The 18385-nt window shown below is 34.4% G+C and overlaps 1 long non-coding RNA gene across 6 annotated transcripts; it reads right to left on the minus strand.

The window, feature by feature from the left end:
* Positions 1–1578: 1578 nt before the first annotated feature.
* On the minus strand, positions 1579–17310 carry LOC128193670 (uncharacterized). Of its 6 annotated transcripts, none has more exons than XR_008245095.1 (7): positions 17015–17310; positions 16555–16786; positions 16137–16246; positions 15644–15679; positions 15454–15525; positions 12385–14365; positions 1579–4415 (listed from the first exon to the last, which is right to left on the minus strand). It is a non-coding gene; the product is annotated as an uncharacterized LOC128193670 (long non-coding RNA). The 6 variants fall into 6 exon arrangements; XR_008245094.1 differs by having other exon boundaries at positions 16555–16801; XR_008245096.1 differs by having other exon boundaries at positions 1579–2103; positions 3275–4415; positions 16137–16231; positions 16555–17310.
* Between the last annotated feature and the right edge of the window lie 1075 nt (positions 17311–18385).

Here is an 18385-nt window from a genome sequence, read left to right on the forward strand (position 1 = left end):
TCGATTACATCTTCAGAGTCTCTTCTTCTGGAATTTTCTCATTTTCTTCCTCTTCTCCAGCAGAGTTGTCAACTTCAATAGATTTTCTAGTCTGTTCAGGATTAACAGTGGTTTCAACATACTCGTCAAACACAACGTGAACCGATTCTTCAACACGCGTTGTTCTCTTGTTGTATACCCGATAAGCTTTGCTTGTAAGTGAATATCCTATAAAAATTGCTTCATCAGCCTTGGAGTCAAACTTACCAAGGTTCTCCTTTCCATTGTTTAGTACAAAACATTTGCATCAGAAGATCCTTAGATGTGAGATATTTGGCTTTCTTCCTTTGAATAGCTCATATGGAGTTACTTTTAACATTGATCTTATTACAGTTTTGTTTAATACATAGCATGTTGTACTTACTGCATCTGCCCAGAAATACTTTGGCATGTTCCTTTCATTCAGCATTGTTTTAGCTAACTCTTCCAATGCCCTATTCTTTCTTTCAGCCACACCATTTTGTTGAGGTGTTCTAGGTGCTGAGAAATTGTGAGATATTCCCATTTCCTCACAGTATTCATCAAATGCATCATTCTGAAATTCTTTGTCGTGGTCACTTCTAATCGATTTGATTCTGAGTACCTTCTAATTTTGAATAATAGCAGCAAACTTCTTAAACACTTTGAATGTGTCACTCTTGGCAAGGATGAAGAAGGTCCAAGTGAAGCGAGAATAGTCATCCATGATTACTAATCCATAAGAATTTCCACCTAGACTTTTCACCCTTGAGGGACCGAATAAGTCCATGTGTAGAAGTTGCAAAGGTCTGGAAGTTGACATCTCCCTTTTGTTCTTGAAGGACTTCCTAATTTTTTTTCCCTTTTGACATGCATCACATAATCTCTCAGAAGCATAGCGAATGTTGGGAAGACCAACGACAAGATCCTTTGATAATAGCTTGTTTAGTTGACCCATATTGATGTGAGCTAGTCTCTTGTGCCACAGTGTTGATGGATCGACAAGTGTACCGAATCGCACAAGTAATATAAAATGGTAAGACAAGGTATCGTGTCCCAAGAGACTCTCGGCACTAGACAATCGTGTGATAACTCGATTAATTAAGACTTAGAGAAAACGAGATCATTGGTTTCAGATGCAAAGACAGAAAATTAAATATGAATGCAGTTTGATCAATAGTAGAGTAGCATAGTGATGAACAGATGTTGTTTAATATGAGATGAGTATGTTTTTGGGGTTAGATTTCACCAAGTTCCCTCTCATGTATGTAAGAATTCTTCTTTATGCATTAATGTTAACGTCACTCACTAAATCACTTAAACTCGATCCATCGGCGAAATAAGTTTGTCCTTAATCACAAGTTCATGCAATTCCTAACATTCCTAGTAATTAAATATGAAGATCAAGAGCTTTAAGACGACCAAGACTCATACCCTCATCCTTGAGAAATATTACTCTTGGGAGTAATTTAACAAGAACATGAATTGTAAGGAACCTCCCAACACTCATGCAATTCATAAATCATGCTATTGAATGAGTTAAACAAAGCAAGTGTTGTAACAGATGAATTACTCTAACAATTAATGAAAAAACATATATTATTAAGAATCAATTCAAATACATGAGAGTTCACAAGGTTACATCATCCCCCAACAATAAATAGTGTTTAGTTCACCATAGACATGGTGAAACTAGATGAATAATGGAGAAGAATGAGATAGAAAAACTCTAAAAGTAGAAGATGGAAGCTCCGGCATCCAAATCTGCCTCCAGAGACTGAAAGAGTGTGCTGTTGCGCTCCCTTTACCAAAGATGATTCAACCTAGGACATCTGGGTCCTTTAAATAGAGTGAAAACATAACAGAAACAAGGCTCAGGCCCGTGTCGCTAGCGCTCAAGCGTCCTACTTAGGGTGCCCGGGCGGTGAACGGTGGTTCCTAACACTTAAGCCTCAAAAAAAGGGCGCCTAAGCTTCGTGCTTCTGACACTCAAGCGCCCAAAAGCGGTGCCCGAGCGGTGAGCGACACTCTTGTGTTGCTTTTCCAGGCCTTTCTGAGCTTCATCTCCTTGGCACTTCATCTTTGGTTTCCATATTATCTCCTTTCCTGCCAAAACAAGGGAATTTAGTCAAGAATTCATCAAATTCAATCTTCACTCTCTTATTCACACAACTTAACAGAAAAACATGATTCCAAGCATGTTTCTAAGCAGAAAAGGGTGCATTTAGTATCAAAATTACATCACATATAACGGTATTTTCAACTGTTATCACAATCCCAAACTTAGAACTTTGCTTGTCCTCAAGCAAAACAAATTGTAACTCAGAATTTCAGAAAAATTACTACAATGATTCAACATTTTTCAAAACTTTTCCTTCCAAGACAAGAATCACTTTTATCAACTCAGCATAAAGATGTCAGTCAAGATATGCATATGCCTTAATTCAATCAAAGTCAATGTGATGCTCATATACTTCAAGATATGCTATCCTTAATAATGATCAATCAACCAATCAAAGATGTAATTAGAAATTCAAATAACTACTAAAAGGTGTATAGTGAGGTGTTGGTGTCTTTTTCACTCTACTATCACAATGTCACACAAATTAACTTTGCCTTTCATTTAGCCATAATCAAACAAACTCACAAGCAAGTTCTCATCACAAGGGCTTTTTATGGCTTGTAACATGGCTGGGCTAGGAAGGAAATTGGTTTTTCTGGTCAACAAAATCCTTGAGTTAAGAGACATTTATGATTTCATCATTCAAGCACAAACTCACTTTCTTTTTCCCAGCTTTCCCTTGCATTGAGGCTTTTCTTTTCTTTTCTTTTCATTTTTCTTTTTCTTTTGCTTTTGTTTTTCATGTACTCACTGCTTTTTCTTTTTCCTTTCTCAATCTTTCCAGCAACCCCAAACTTGAACCTTTATCAATACCTCATCAAATGTTCTCAACTTAACTCAAGGTAAATATTTTCACAAAGGTTTTTTAAAACATGCATGAGGCTCATGGTTCAAAGGTTAAAACAAATTGTTTTCTTTTTAGTGGAGAAAAATCATGTGAAGGCTAAAAGAATAAGGGATAACAAAAGATGGCCTTGATCATATGAAACCTACAAGCAAGTAGTTCAATCACAGAAAACTTGGGCAAAATCATTCATGCTTCCAAAGTAATGGCAATCATTCACAAAAACTCTGAAGCCCAAAACTCACAAAGGTAAACTTTCAGGTCCTAGAATTCAGAAAAACAACCTGCTCAGTATCTCAATCAAATTTTACCTCAAGCACCTGTTTCATACACTGTGAGCCATCACCTGTATTTTAGCACATCATGCATCATCTCAACATCAATCAATATACTAGAGCATCACAAAGCAATACTTATCACAAAACACATCATAGTTGAACCAAAGTAGTGTAGTTCATTCAAGCAAAGAGCAATAACAAAAAAAAAAAGATCAAAAGGAAAGGTTTAGAAAGCTGGGTGGCCTCCCAGTAAGCGCTTCTTTAACGTCACTAGCTTGACACCATCTTCATCATCATAGCATTCATCATTAGATGTTGTCAGTAACATCCATCAGTAGATGTCTAATCACATAGCATCCATCAGAGATGCTAATATTTCTTATCTTCATTGGTATGCCTCAGTAGACACCAATCTCTCTCATCTTACCTCAGTAGTTCAATCACATAAAACTTGGGCAAAATCATTCATGCTTCCAAAGTAATGGCAATCATTCACAAAAACTCTGAAGCCCAAAACTCACACAAGTAAACTTTCAGGTCCTAGAATTCAGAAAAACAACCTGCTTAGTATCTCAATCAAATTTTACCTCAAGCACCTGTTTCATACACTGTGAGCCATCACCTGTATATTAGCACATCATGCATCATCTCAACATCAATCAATATACTAGAGCATCACAAAGCAATACTTATCACAAAACACATCATAGTTGAACCAAAGTAGTGTAGTTCATTCAAGCAAAGAGCAATAACAAAAAAAAAAGATCAAAAGGAAAGGTTTAGAAAGCTGGGTGGCCTCCCAGTAAGCGCTTCTTTAACGTCACTAGCTTGACACCATCTTCATCATCATAGCATTCATCATTAGATGTTGTCAGTAACATCCATCAGTAGATGTCTAATCACATAGCATCCATCAGAGATGCTAATATTTCCTATCTTCATTGGTATGCCTCAATAGACACCAATCTCTCTCATCTTCATCGGCATCCATCAGTAGATTCCTAATCACCTAACATCCATCAGTAGATGTCTAGTCACTGTCTTCTTCCATAGTAGTATTCATCAGTAGATGTTGTCATTCATCATCCTCATCATAGCAATATCCATCAGTAAATGTTGTAGAAGCATCCATCAGTAGATGCTATCATTACTGCCATCAGAAGTAGCATTTAACCTAAAAAAACTCAAACACAAAAAGAAAAAGAATCAAATCAAAACCAAACAATTAAATCAACTAAAAAGAAAAGTTCAGAAAATTGGGCTATCATTCATCGTAGCAGCATCAATCAATATATGTTGTTATCTAAATCCTCTTAGCATCCCTCAGTAGATGTTGTCCAGCATCCATCAGCAGATGCTGTCATTACTGTAAAACAAAATCAAATCCACACACACAACTAAATAAATAAAAAAAATCAGAAACTGGGTTGCCTCCCAGCAAGCGCTTCTTTAACGTCACTATTTATACTCACTACAATTGCCTTGTGCCTCAATTGTTCCCTTTTTTGGATATTTTTTTCTTTTTGTTGAATTTTTTCAGGAATTTAATATAACTAGAAACCTGTTGCAGTGTCCCAATCATAGGAATTTTAATCTCCAATTTCTTGAAGATTTCCATGAAACACTCAAATTGTTTTTCCTTCTCCTTCCTATAATACTTCTTTGGGTGAGGAAGAGGTTTTTCATATGATTCTTTCTTTTTTCTCTTTGGAACACTCCTTAGGGTACAGAAGATTTTTCTCATTTTTTTTCTTTTCTCTCTCAACCTCTTCTATTTCTTTTCTCTCTTCTTCCATATTCTTCCCCTTTTCTTTTCTCTCAACCTCACTTTTTCTCTCTTCTTTTTCTTCCTCTTCCTTTAGATCTTTCTCTTTTTCTCTTAACCTTTCTTCTTTTCTCTCTATTTTTCTCTCATCTAAACCTTTGTCACTTCTAGTGATAATAGCTTGACATTCCTCCCTAGGGTTAACTTCCATATTTACCCAAAATCATCCCGCTTCTGAAGTATGTGACCAAGCTGCATCTCCATTCTTTTGAGTGCCGCTTCAGTGCTTTTGTGATGAGAATTAGAAATCTGCGTTAACTGTTGAAGTGTGTCATCCACCTTAGCCATTCTTTCTGAGAGAGAAGGTTGTTGTTGCCATTGTTGTTGTGGCAGCCTATCAAATTTTTCGACAGCTTGCCCAAATTGACTTTGACCCATGTTTAAGTGAGGTTTCCACCAGTGGTTGAAATTACCTTGGTGGAATTGAGTGTCCATATAGTTAACTTATTGTCCGAATTACATCCTACAAGCACTAGACACAAAACCCTAAAAAACATTGTTAGCACAAAAACAATAAAAATAAAAATAAACAAAACAAAACACCAAAAATAAAGATAAAAATAAAAATATGAAAAAGAAAAATAAAAATAAAGTCAAAGTTAATCAAGAATCACACAAATAGAATAGTTTAAATCGTGAGTCCCTGATAACGATGCCAAAAACTTGTTGATGGATCAACAAGTGTACTAAATCGAACAAGTAATATAAATTGTAAGACCAAGTATCGTGTCCCAAGAGACTCTCGGCACTAGACAGTCGTGTGATAACTCGATTAATTAAGACTTAGAGAAAACAATTCTGTTCTCGCGAAGAAGACGAAACTGTAGAAGTGGGAATGTGAGTGTTGGTAGGGGCATATGACATTGGTTCTGAGGGAAACTGAGGCCAAATCCTCTACATAGAATTAATATCTCTACAAAATATCTGACCATTTCAATTGCCAAATTTTTTTCACGAGGTTATGGCCTCCGTTCTACAGGCAACCGAGGCCAAAAATCTTGTACAAAGATTTCCATCAGAGAGTTGATTGGATTATTAGCATTTTGCAGGGGTTTTTGGTCTCGGTTATGCATACAACCGAGGCTATAGACTTTATATTGTTTCGGTTCTGAAAAAAAGAGGCCTATATTATCGCGAAAATAGCAAATATGCCACTACGCCATATTACGCTTCGATTTCTAGTGCATTGAAGCATGGGCGGGACAATATCTCCTTTTTTTACTAGTGCCTTCATCAGAACTTCTACGTGATCTCAACGTCTTTTGAAATATTGGATCTACTTCCTTTTTCCATTGTGCATGATGGCATGTCTCGTCCCCTCTTAGGCAACGAGTCAAAGCGTCAAGGTCACTCTTTTTCCTCTTTCAGGTTCATCGTGCGTGGTCGCACATCCCATCTCCTCTTAAGCAGTTATTCAAAGCATCGAGGTTGCTCTTTTTCCTTTTTTTTAGGTGCATTGATTGGAGAATCTTAGATTTTTAAGGTTTCTCTCTCGTTATCCATGGATTTTTTCGTTGTTGTCTCTTCTGATTTCTTTTCTATCACCATTGTGTTTGACCTGTCTATATATACTTTTTTCTCCCATGAAAAAGATGTCTTTTGTTAGTTTATTTATAGTCATGGTGGCTTTTCAACAATGACTTCTTTATCTACTGGATGCCAACTAAGGAAAGTCTCTTAGGTTGATATTTTGTCTCCTATGTCGTTTTCGCAAATCATTAGAATTTTGGTATCATTCGAGTGCAGAAGCAAATATTTTCACTAAGTCTTTGATTACATTAGTAATAATCTTGGTACATATGATTTGCATGAACCAGCTTAAGGGAGAAAGTTAGATATTTTATTTTTATCTTATCTTTATATTTTATCATTAGTTCGTTTGTTATTTATTTCTTATTTGTATTTTAGGCTTAGTCCATATTTTTTCTATTATAAATAGAGGACCTTACGTGTATATTTAACACAAAAGGAGATTAATCCTATATATACTTTTTATTATATTCAACATATATGAATTAAGTTTAATTGTAAATTGATGGGTTTTTGGTCCAAATTATTTAATATTGTTCTTACCGATTCTAATACATTATTTTGTCCTTTTTCATTTTACATATTTTAAAGATCAATGCGAAATGTCATTAAATTTTGATCAAATTTATGATAACATAATGTATTTATTAATAAATTATCAAACGTATTTTTGTGAATGTGCTTTATTTACATTCAATTTGTAGAAAGAGATTTCATTTATGACAATAAAATTTGGAACATATATAGTTATAAGGTTGGATGAATCCATGTCGTATACGTAATAACCAAGAGTATGAAGAAAAAGTTGATGACTTCATGTTATTTCTTTAGAAAAATGGAAAATAGGAATGGTAAAATGAGCTAATGTGATCCGTTTTAGCCCGATCCACCATGTGTCCGTAAAAAACAGTCAGGGTTGATTGATAAGTGTGTAATATGACTTAATTTTTTTTATTAAGTTGACATTTATCCTACTTTAATTTTGATAAATATATGTAGAAATCACTCCTATTTTACTTATTTTGCATATTCTGATGAACACAGAGAGTCAAAGGAGAAAATAAAGAAAATAGAGTAATTCTAAGAAATTTCTGGAAAACTTACTTTGGTGCGATTGAAGCGTGAAACTTGAGGGCTAAGCCATATGAAGAAACCCACCTTGGATGGAAACCTTAAACATTGGACCTGAGCTAAAGCTATAAAGAATTTTTCTCATAGAAGTTATCTCAAGGGCTGAAAGCCATAGAGGAAACATACCTTAGAAAGAAACCTCCACAGTTCGAGCTATGATAGTGTTGTTGAATCCAAACCCTTGAATGTTTTTAAAATCATAGTTGTTCCTCTATTTTAAGGAGAGACTTCTAAATAGATTTTGTAGACGGACTTTAGAGAGTTTCTCATACACTTGTGTTTTACTTTAAAGAACATCATTAGAAGGTTAAGAGATAATGTCTCTTCTTTGTATTGAATTTTTCTCATCCATTATGAGGAGCTAAATCTCCTTTATGTTGAAGTGAGATGTTACCCTTTGAAACTCTCTTGTATTTGGTACTACTTTATTTATGAAAGTTTGATTTTAATTACATGTTTGTGAATTTGTTGATACTTGTTGTTGGATGAACTAATCACTCATCTTATTTCACTCGTTTAGGATTGAGTGGAACTGGTTCCAAGTTGTAGTCTAATTAGTTCTTGTCCTACTTTTAGATGCTAGCAATAAATCTAGGGCATAAAGTCTTAATCTTAATGCACGTGATCCATTCAAATAGTCAATAAGGAATCATACTGAAGTTTAGTGGTCTTAGGCATTAAGTGTTAGGAATGGATCTATAGTTACATTCAATAGAATTCCTAGGACATTATTAACATTCTTAAAAAAAGAAGATTCATTCACAACACAATTTTTATCATGATTAAAAACTAGAGGATCTATTATAGGCTCCACCATAAGTTCCACCACAAGCTCCATCACAGGGTCCATCACTAGCTCTAGAGTCCTTTATCTTATCTTGTGCACCAACCACCTTAGGACGATAATGTTGGTGTAGTTTTGTGCCAATTGTTTTCTCCCACTAAAAATAATATTGGTATCCTATTGTAATTGTTTACAATAAGATAGATCGTATGACCAATCATTTTACAATTTGAAAAAATAAAGATAATTACTTATACTCCACGTCAACAACAAACTTAAATCCTAATCTTTCCACCAGAATTTGATTAGGAAAATTAGATAACAAATCAACTTCAACAAGGACATGCGCAAAGCAATCTCAAAACTTATTCTTGGTATAATCATCTAGAGATAAAGGTGTACTAATTTCACGTGCTATTCAGCAAAATTGCTTTCAACTTATAAAAGAAGGCCATGAATATAAACCTAACATTGAGTTTTCGTGAGTTTCACAAAAGCTGAGAGGGTTCCAAAAAAAACCCAAAGAATGTAAGCAGATAAATTCTAAGTTCCAACAGTGAAAACCCTTCGCATGTCTTCTAAAAAAGAAAAATCATATTCATAGAATTGTTGCGAAATGAAATTTCCTTCCAAATTTCCTTCCATTAGTCCAAATACTTCCAAGCCACAACAAGTCTTCTACAAAAATCTTATTATGTAAACAGTTTACCCTTCTTGTTAACAAAATATGTTCAGACAAATGATTTTTTCAGTACTCTAGCCTAACAAAATATACTTATTCATAAATATGCACAAAGATCACATCTCTCTTTATATAATCAGAAGGTAATTGAGATAAAGGATAAACATATGGATGAATATGATATTAACATTTATTATTTTATGCAAAGAAAGAAAATTATAAAAGAAGAGTATAACATAAAGGGTTTACCATTCAAGCTAAATTTGTCCAATTTACTACTTTTAAATACAACAATTCCATTACGATATCAAGAAAGTATCATGGAATCATACACAAGATATGAAAAATTGATTATACGATAATTATAATACTAATATTTAAATGTAAATAGGTTGATAACAATATTAATGTGTAAATCGATAATTTATACGTGAAGTTCTAACACTTGACATTCATACACTACAAAAATAATTAATTTTAAGAGGGGTTATTTTCCGGTGGTTTTAGAAACCCCGAATAATTCTCGACGGTTTATGTGTAAAACCGCAAATATCTTTTTTTTTATACGGCGGTTATTAATAAAAATCGCCCCTAAAATATAATTTTGTTTTAATTTTATAATACTTACTACCTATATCACCTACCCCGCCTTTGTTCATTCCATCTATTCTAATTTCACATACTTTCAAACCCTAAAACCTTTTCCCCGTCTTCATCAAAATTTTCCCCAACCCTAACCCGATCTTCTCCTGCTTGGCTTCTTCTTTGGCTTGGCTTCGTGTTCGTCTTCTCCTGCTAGGTGGAGTGTCGAGGTGGAGGCGTAGAGGTGGAGGCGTCGAGGCATTTGTGGGTTGAGCGAATTCGAGATGCTCTGGCGTGCTTGTGCACTTACCGTCAAGGTAAGACTATGTTTGATCTTGGTTCTCTGATTTTGGTTCTCTCGTTCTTTGTTCGATCTATTGACGTTCGATGTTTTCGTTGTAACTCAAAACATTTTGTCTCTGGTTTGGTCTAACACTTTAATAACAATTTTTGAAACATTGAACTCCACAATCTAACAAGGCTCGCGTCTGTAGAAGTGATTTGCAATGTGGTCTTTAACCATATAACGGATGGACTTGCTTTGATACCAACTTAATGTTAAAAAAGGGAAAAATATGTTTTTCAGGGGAAAATTCACACCCTTCCTCTATGCATGTATATGTAGAATTTTAGGGAGCTATCATCCATAAATGACAACTGGCTATGAACGGGAAAGCCACTAAAGCATACAACTCACACAACTAGGAATAATTAACATACGGTTAGCATTTTCTTATTCTAACAGGAGTGTTTTTATGTACTGAACTTCTCCACTCTGTGATGTATATTCTCTGTTCTTCTAAATTTTAAGAATCTAATATTCATTTATCCTAAAATGAAAATGATTGATTTCATTAAAACACCAGCAGAGACAACTGAATACAAAAGTAGTGATGATATACAACTACCAACACCGTTACAGGCAACGAAAATGACAATGACGAAGTTGATGAAGAAATAAAAATCGTGTGAGAATGAGATCAAACTAGAGGAGTTTGATCTAAAAGGGAGTTGCAATGTGGCTTCTACATGGGGTGAGAAGAGTAAATGACGAAGCTCTTCAAGTAATGGCCGAAGTTCCTCAAGTAATGGTCGAAGCTCCTCAAGTAATGGTCGAAGAAGACCGTGGAAGAGTTGAAATTAATGATAATATGTGTGAAATGATTAATGATAATATGGGTGCAGAGTCAAGCCATACAAGAAGTCATGATGGGACAAATGTTTTTGAATTAATGCAAGATGGACAACAAAGCTTATATGAAGGATGTGATAAATATTCAAAACTTTCTTTCTTGGTGAAGTTGTATCACATCAAATGTCTATGCAGAATAAGTGACAAAGCTATGTCCATGATACTGGAATTGCTAGCAGATGCATTTGAACATGCTAAAATTCCAAATTCAATCTATGAAGCCAAAAAAGTGATTAGCAAGCTTGGTCTTCATTACACCAAAATTGATGCTTGCCCGAATGATTGTATGTTGTATGTTGGAGAAGACAAAGATAAAGATTCCTATAAGAAATGTAAGACATCAAGATGGAAGCCAAAAAAGAGAAATACAATTGGTGATGATGTTGTTGTTGATAAGCGAAAGAAGATTCCTACAAAGGTGTTAAGGTAGTTTCCTTTGAACCCTCAATTAAAGAGGATTTTTTGTCATCTAAAATAGCTGAGCATATGAGATGGCATGCATAAGAAAGTACGGATGAAGGCATGTTAAGACATCCAAGAGATTCTGAAGCATGGAAGAAATTTGACTTGATGCATCCTCAATTTGCGTTAGACCCTCGAAACATGAGACTCAGTTTAGCTACTAATGGGTTCAATCAATATGGGAACTTGAGCACCAGTCACAGTATTTGGCCAGTTGTTCTCATACCATACAACCTTCCTCCTTGGATGTGTATGAAACAAAGTTCATTCATTTTGTCCATGGTCATTCCTGGAAAGCGAGCATCGGGCAATGATATTGATGTTTACTTACAACCATTAATAGAAGAGTTGAAGGAGTTGTGTAACACTAGAATTAAAACTTTTGATTCATATGAAAATGAAGTATTTGACATGCGTGCAGCCATATTGTGGACTATTAGTGACTTTCCAGGACTTGGAACCTTATCTGGATGGAACACACATACAGGATTGACATGTCCGAGATGTAATTTTGACACTACTCCTAAGAAGCTTGTCAAAGGTGGGAAATTTTGTTTTATAAGTCATCGTTGGTGGTTAGATGGAAGACATAAGTTCAGATTGGCTCATAGCAGGTTTGACGGAACTATTGAAAATAGAAGTCAACCAATGGCAATCTCAGGACATGATATCCTACAATAACTTGGGAATGTTCACGTTGAATTTGGGAAAGAACCTATAGTTGAAGAAAGGTCAAAAAGACAACGCAAAGTTGATCATCCTAAGGTAGATACTCTACAATGGCGAAAGAAGAGTATATTTTTTTACCTTCCTTATTGGGTAGATAACTTATTGCACCACAATCTGGATGTTATGCACATTGAGAAACATGTTTGTGACAATATATTGTTTACATTGTTGAATGATAGTACAAATAATAAATGCAAAGACAATCTAAAGGCAAGAAAGGACTTACAACTTTAGGGTATTAGACCAGATCTGTGCCGTGATGAGAATGGTAGATATCTTCCTGCTATATATACATTATCAAATGTAAATAAGGATATATTTCTAAAAACTTTGAAGAATATAATTGTACCTGATGGTTACTCAAGTAACATCAGTAGATGTATTGATGTCAAACAACGTAAGATTGGAGGACGAAAAAGTCATAACTCACATGTGTTGATGGAGCAACTTCTTCCTTTGGCAATAAGAAAGACACTCCCTAAAGAAGTGTCCTCTATTTTGATTGATCTATGCTCTTTTTTTAAACAATTATGTAATAAAGTTTTGAAGATAGATCAACTTGTCCAATTCTTGCTAGTGTTTTTGCAGACATCTTAAGTTTAAATATAAGTATATTGCTCCCAACTCAATAGTTTGTCTCTTTATACAAATGCAATTTTTTTAATGTTGGCATCATTGATTATGTAGGAAAAAAAATTCAAACATATGAATCTCATAATCATCTTCCTAAGGAAAGAAAAGCAAAGATTTCAAGCCAATCAATGAAGTGAAGGTCAAGTCTACAAACTAAATAAAGTCTAGAAAGCAAGAGAAACATGCAAATTGTACACAAGACACGACAAAAATAACCTAGAAAATAAAAAATTTAACCAAGAAAAAAAAACTAACAAAGAAAAATAAAAATCTCCCCCAATAGACCACACTTAAACTACACAGTGTCCTCAATGTGTCATAAGTATAAGATCAGAAATCAGAACAGTGAACAGATCATGGACAAGTGCAATAAAAGTAGGGAAAGGGGGAGAAGGGAAAAAGAAAACTCCCCTGGACATGGTGGCAGTTGCCAATTTTGGACCTGTAGGGAGATGTCTTCCACCATTGGATCCAGCAAGGAAGTTTTGAGGAAGAATTGCTTCATCCTCCAAATTTGATCTAGTAGGGAGATATCATCCACAGCTAGATCTAAGAAGGAAGGATTGTTGATGAGCAGGTTCAACCAGTGCCTATTGATCTTCAAGTTGTTTTGTAGGCTCGCACCTTTGTCTTTAATTGGGGATGTTTGTTGATCAAATTCATGTGTACCTCCTGCAACATGGTTAGTGCAATGTGGCTCCAAAGAAATGACATGCAGAGGTATAACACCCAATCCCAATTTATCAGACTGAACCTCAATTATACTCTCAGAACATGAATCACTTTCAAATTTAGAAACAATATCAACCATAGACTCATACTCATGTTCAGTGCATGGATAAGAAGTATTCAGATAGGATGACAAAAGTTGTTTCACTACAAGAAAAATCACAGTTATATACAACTAAAATCCGTATATAACCTTCAAAATCCGTATATAAAATGATGTTACATACGGATTATATACGGACAAAAATCCATATATAAAAAGAGCGTAGGTAAATTACATACGGATATATCCGTATATAATTACATACAGATTCTTCCGTATATAATTACATACGAAAAAATCCGTATATAAAATCTGTATATAATTATATACGGAAAAATCCGTATATAATTATATACGGAAAAATCCGTATATAATTATGATTTTATAAAAAAATAAAATAGATGATTCTATTGCAGTCAATAGTTAGAAGTTTTATATAGCTGACAATGATAAAAGTCAAACAGAATTGCCAAATGTTCAAATAACAAGAACTGATTATTTTTTATAAATAGAATTCAAAAAAATAAATACAACTCTTATTCTTTAACAATCTCTTAAACAATTACATTAATAAATCTCTTACAATGTGTTACCTATTCAACACCCACAATTTTAATATATATTCATAATAAACAAATTTAATAATCTAAGCTGGCACTATGTCAAAGCCATTTACAATGATAAAAGGTTTTTCAAACCACTAAGATTAATCGACATTAATAAAGCTTCCAACACACTATCTTCAAACTGAACTTTAGAGATTGTACCACAGATGCTAAAGTAGCATTTGGTCTCTCCAAACCTGTCCATTTAAGACAGAAAACTATTGAATATATAATAATAGCTTTAGCCACCATAAAGATCCATGAACAACAAAACCATTGAATATACAATAATAGCTTTAGCCACCAAAAACTGAGGGAGTATTTTGGCAGTATGTTTATTCTAGGTTAATTAATTTTCTATTTGTGCCAGTTTAATTACTATAATTAAATACTTATTCCAAAAGTAACTAGAATAGAGACAGTAACGATTCTTATCCCACAAAATAAAATTGGCTTTACTTCGAACATGAATAAACTACTTCCTCCACCCCATAAAAGTTGTATTTTCCAAATCACTTGTAAATAAAAATATAATAAATATTCTAACATCTTATTTTTAATATTTTAAGATCGAAAAATAGTTTTAGATTCGAAAAACATATTCTAAATACCTATCCAAAACAAAAGAAATAAATTTTCAGAAGATAATTTTAGATTTAAAATTACTTTCCAAAATACTTCTTTCAAAATTTTGTCTTTTATATTTTCAGAACACAAAAACTGAAATATAAAAAAAATTATTAAACAAGTATTTTGAAAGATATTTCAGATCAAAAAATATTTTTCAGAACATCCTGTTTTGAATTTTTTTTTTCTAATTCTAAAATGAATTTTCAAATCCTAAATTTATTTTCAAATAAAAAAAATCCAATAGGAAAAATACCGCAAAGTAAGATGCGATTCCTGTTTGTCTTAGCTCAAAAGACTACAATCCGATTGTGGAAGGGTTGGTTGAACCGAGAAATAGAGATTAAGAAAATCAATGGAGGTTGGTTCTAATGTATCCAAAGCTATATAAAAAAGAAAGTTTTGCATAAAATTTATTTTTAGGAAGAGACAAAAAAATTGAATGTGGGTGTGGAATCTCGTTCCACTTATAGTGTTCTAGATTCAACAAGCAAATATGCAATAAAATAGGCTTTTGTTATACATGTGCAACACAAGTGATTATACCAGAAAATGGACTTCACGAAATAAGTGACTCATAATAGACAAGTTAACAGAGTAACTGAAAGGTGAAAACTAAAAACTTCAATATAAATTCAACAAGATAGAAGGGACTTACTTGTGAAGAAAGAGAAATATACCACAAAGTATAAATGTGCCAGCAACAAGAATCCAACCAATGAGGATCAAGCTGCAGTCATTAAAAGAACATGATTTAATGGCTGGTGATTAGATGGGACAAACTATTGAGAATTACAAAGTCAAAAAATAAAAAATAAATAGAAAAATGCTCAACTAGTTTAACTTACAAGTATACAAGACCTTGCAGACCAATATTGATAATACTGCAGAAAGTTGTGACCACAAAAACAATCACATGAGACGACAAAAAATATTTATCATAGAGACAGAAACAAGTATTAAAACAGGATAAAAGAAACGTATAGAATCCAACAAATGCAAGAAAGAGCATAACAACAGCAAGAATAACCAAAGCCATTCTCCTACAGCACATACTATATAATTGTCAAAAAATAAGACTTTTTAAAACCTTAAATCAAATCAAGATATCCAAGTGTTTATGGTTACACTTTCTTTACCAAAACTATGCTCTGATCTGGCAGACAGGAGTTTTTCAAGAGGCTAAAAGTCAACCCAGGATGCCAGTGTACGAGGTCTAATGCAAGCTTCAGTTCTAAATAACAAATCAGATATATGATTCTATAGACAATGATAACTCTTATGCAAATAAGCTCACTGACAAAAGAAGCAATTATGCATACAATAAATTAAAGGAATCACCTTATTATGGTCATGGAGTAGAAGAGGGGTGTTTGCCATAGGTGAGAATCCAATAGCTGGTAATCCAAGGTCACAGAAATAGCGTGAATCTGTAGCTGCAGGAAAGACCTCTGGCCAATGGTCAATCATGTGGTATGCAGATGAGAATTTGAACAAAAATGATCACCCATAACATCACAAAGACAACAACATGGCACTATATAACCATCCTTTTAAAAGTCAGTTTATTCCAAAAACAATATCTATCCATGTCATAACCATCATCAAAATAGAAATCACACCAAACTCCCAAGCAAGTTAAACTAATATATAATCAAACATTGAAAAGCCCAATCCCCTTCCCCGAGTTCCTTGCAAAAATCACCACGGGGTTAGATTAATTTCTATAAACAAGCATTAATGGTAGACAAGAAAAAACCTCGGCCAAAGATATATCCTCGGATGAGTTCCTGCATCTGCAAACGCACTGACACCAACAACCTTGGTTGTCAAATACAGTGTCCTTGGAAGAAGTTGAGCCATGGACACCTTCAGTGTCTTCTTCCTTAACCTTGCCTTCATGAATGCCTCTAAACTTATTATCACCACCTTTTTCTTCCTCCTTCTTGATTTTATCCCAAAATTTCCTTCATTCCCTCTTCTCTTCCTTCCTGTCCTCAAAAAACCTAATTTTTTTATTCTCAGAAACCCAAATTTTCTTATCCTCACAGAGACGCAAATGATATTCTGGAACCCTAATCGAGTTCCACCGATCGTGCAGGAAGAGTTGACGATGGTGATTTAAGAAAATCGATCGTTCAACTCTTTAAGATAAATATCATCATTTTTATACAAATATTTGAACATAGAAAATTAGAAGAAAAAGGAAAAGGGTTTACCGAGATGCTTTTAGAGGTTTTGAGAGCGGTTGAAAATGAAAACGAGAGAAGCTTATGTTGTGTGTCCCTGCGAAAAAGGAAAGTAAGAGGGTGAAGATGGTGAAACTTGCTCTCGTTGTTTCAGTGTTTATAACTTTATGTGAGAGTTATATGCAAGAAGAACGAAGAATGAAAGGAAGAGGAGAGGTCGAGAGAGAAGAGAGGTGGAATGAAAGTTGCAGGGAATAAAGGTGGAATTAGGGTTCGAGAGACGAGAGGTCGAGGGTTCCGTGCTTAGTAAATTCAATTTCTTTTTAAAAAATGATTTTTCAGGTCCGTATGTAACATCTGTGTGTAATTCTTTTTTTTAAATTCGTATATAAATTCTGTATATAATACTTACATTACATACAGATTATAATCCGTATATAATTGTAATATTTCTTGTAGTGTTTCTCATCATGCAAAGAGTGGAAATGAAAAGCATGCTCATCAACAATATAATCATCAACATACACCTCAACAGCATAATCATCAACATAATTAAATTGAGGTATGTTGACCTCCACTTCCCTGAAGATTGGTAAAGTGGTGGAAGATGAAAGTGGTCTACCTAGCTCAAAGGTGTTTCTCATACCTGCCTGGTCCTCAAAATCTTTATCAGGATCTATCTCCTCAAGCGCAAGAGTAGGGACATCTGAAGGTGGGAAAGTAGGTGGTGTAATCTCATGACTATGCTCACCATCTCCTATGTGGATGACACTAACATCATCAGGAATTTGAATAGTCTGAAATGGTGTTTCCTCTAAATCTTGAGACTGTTCCTGATTGAGTTGAGTAGCCATCTCCCCTATCTAATCAGTCAAACTCTGAATGACAGCTTGCGTTTCCTGCTGAAACTCCATGTTCTCTTGCTTGAACTTGAGATTCTGCATGGTCATCTGCTTCAATAACTCCTTCAATGTAGGCTCAGAAGTAGTGGAAGGATGAGGAATTGCTTGAGTAGGCTCATAAGACTGCAGCTGTTGTGGCTCCTGGACTAGTGGAGGCATACAAGAATTTTGGAGTGGTGGTTCTTGATATTGATGTTGTGGAGTACCATACCATCCCAGGTTAGGATCATTCCACCCAGGATCGTTGTTGTAACCATACTGCAGAGGGAAGAATTTGTTTACAAATTGATGCTCAATCCTTCGCTGCTCCTTGTAATGAGTGTGAAAATGCTCTTATGAAAATGTGATCATCTGGGACATCTAGAGGTTTCATTACAGAGCAAATGAGATAGAACTTCTCCAAATGTTTATGTGGGCATTCTCCTGCAAAACCATGAAACTCAGGCAACAAATGTATCAGTCCAGTGTTGAAAACACAACGAACATCCTCCTCATCAAG

The sequence above is a fragment of the Vigna angularis genome, chromosome 8 (assembly GCF_016808095.1).
Source record: "Vigna angularis cultivar LongXiaoDou No.4 chromosome 8, ASM1680809v1, whole genome shotgun sequence".
NCBI classification, from domain to species: domain Eukaryota; kingdom Viridiplantae; phylum Streptophyta; class Magnoliopsida; order Fabales; family Fabaceae; genus Vigna; species Vigna angularis.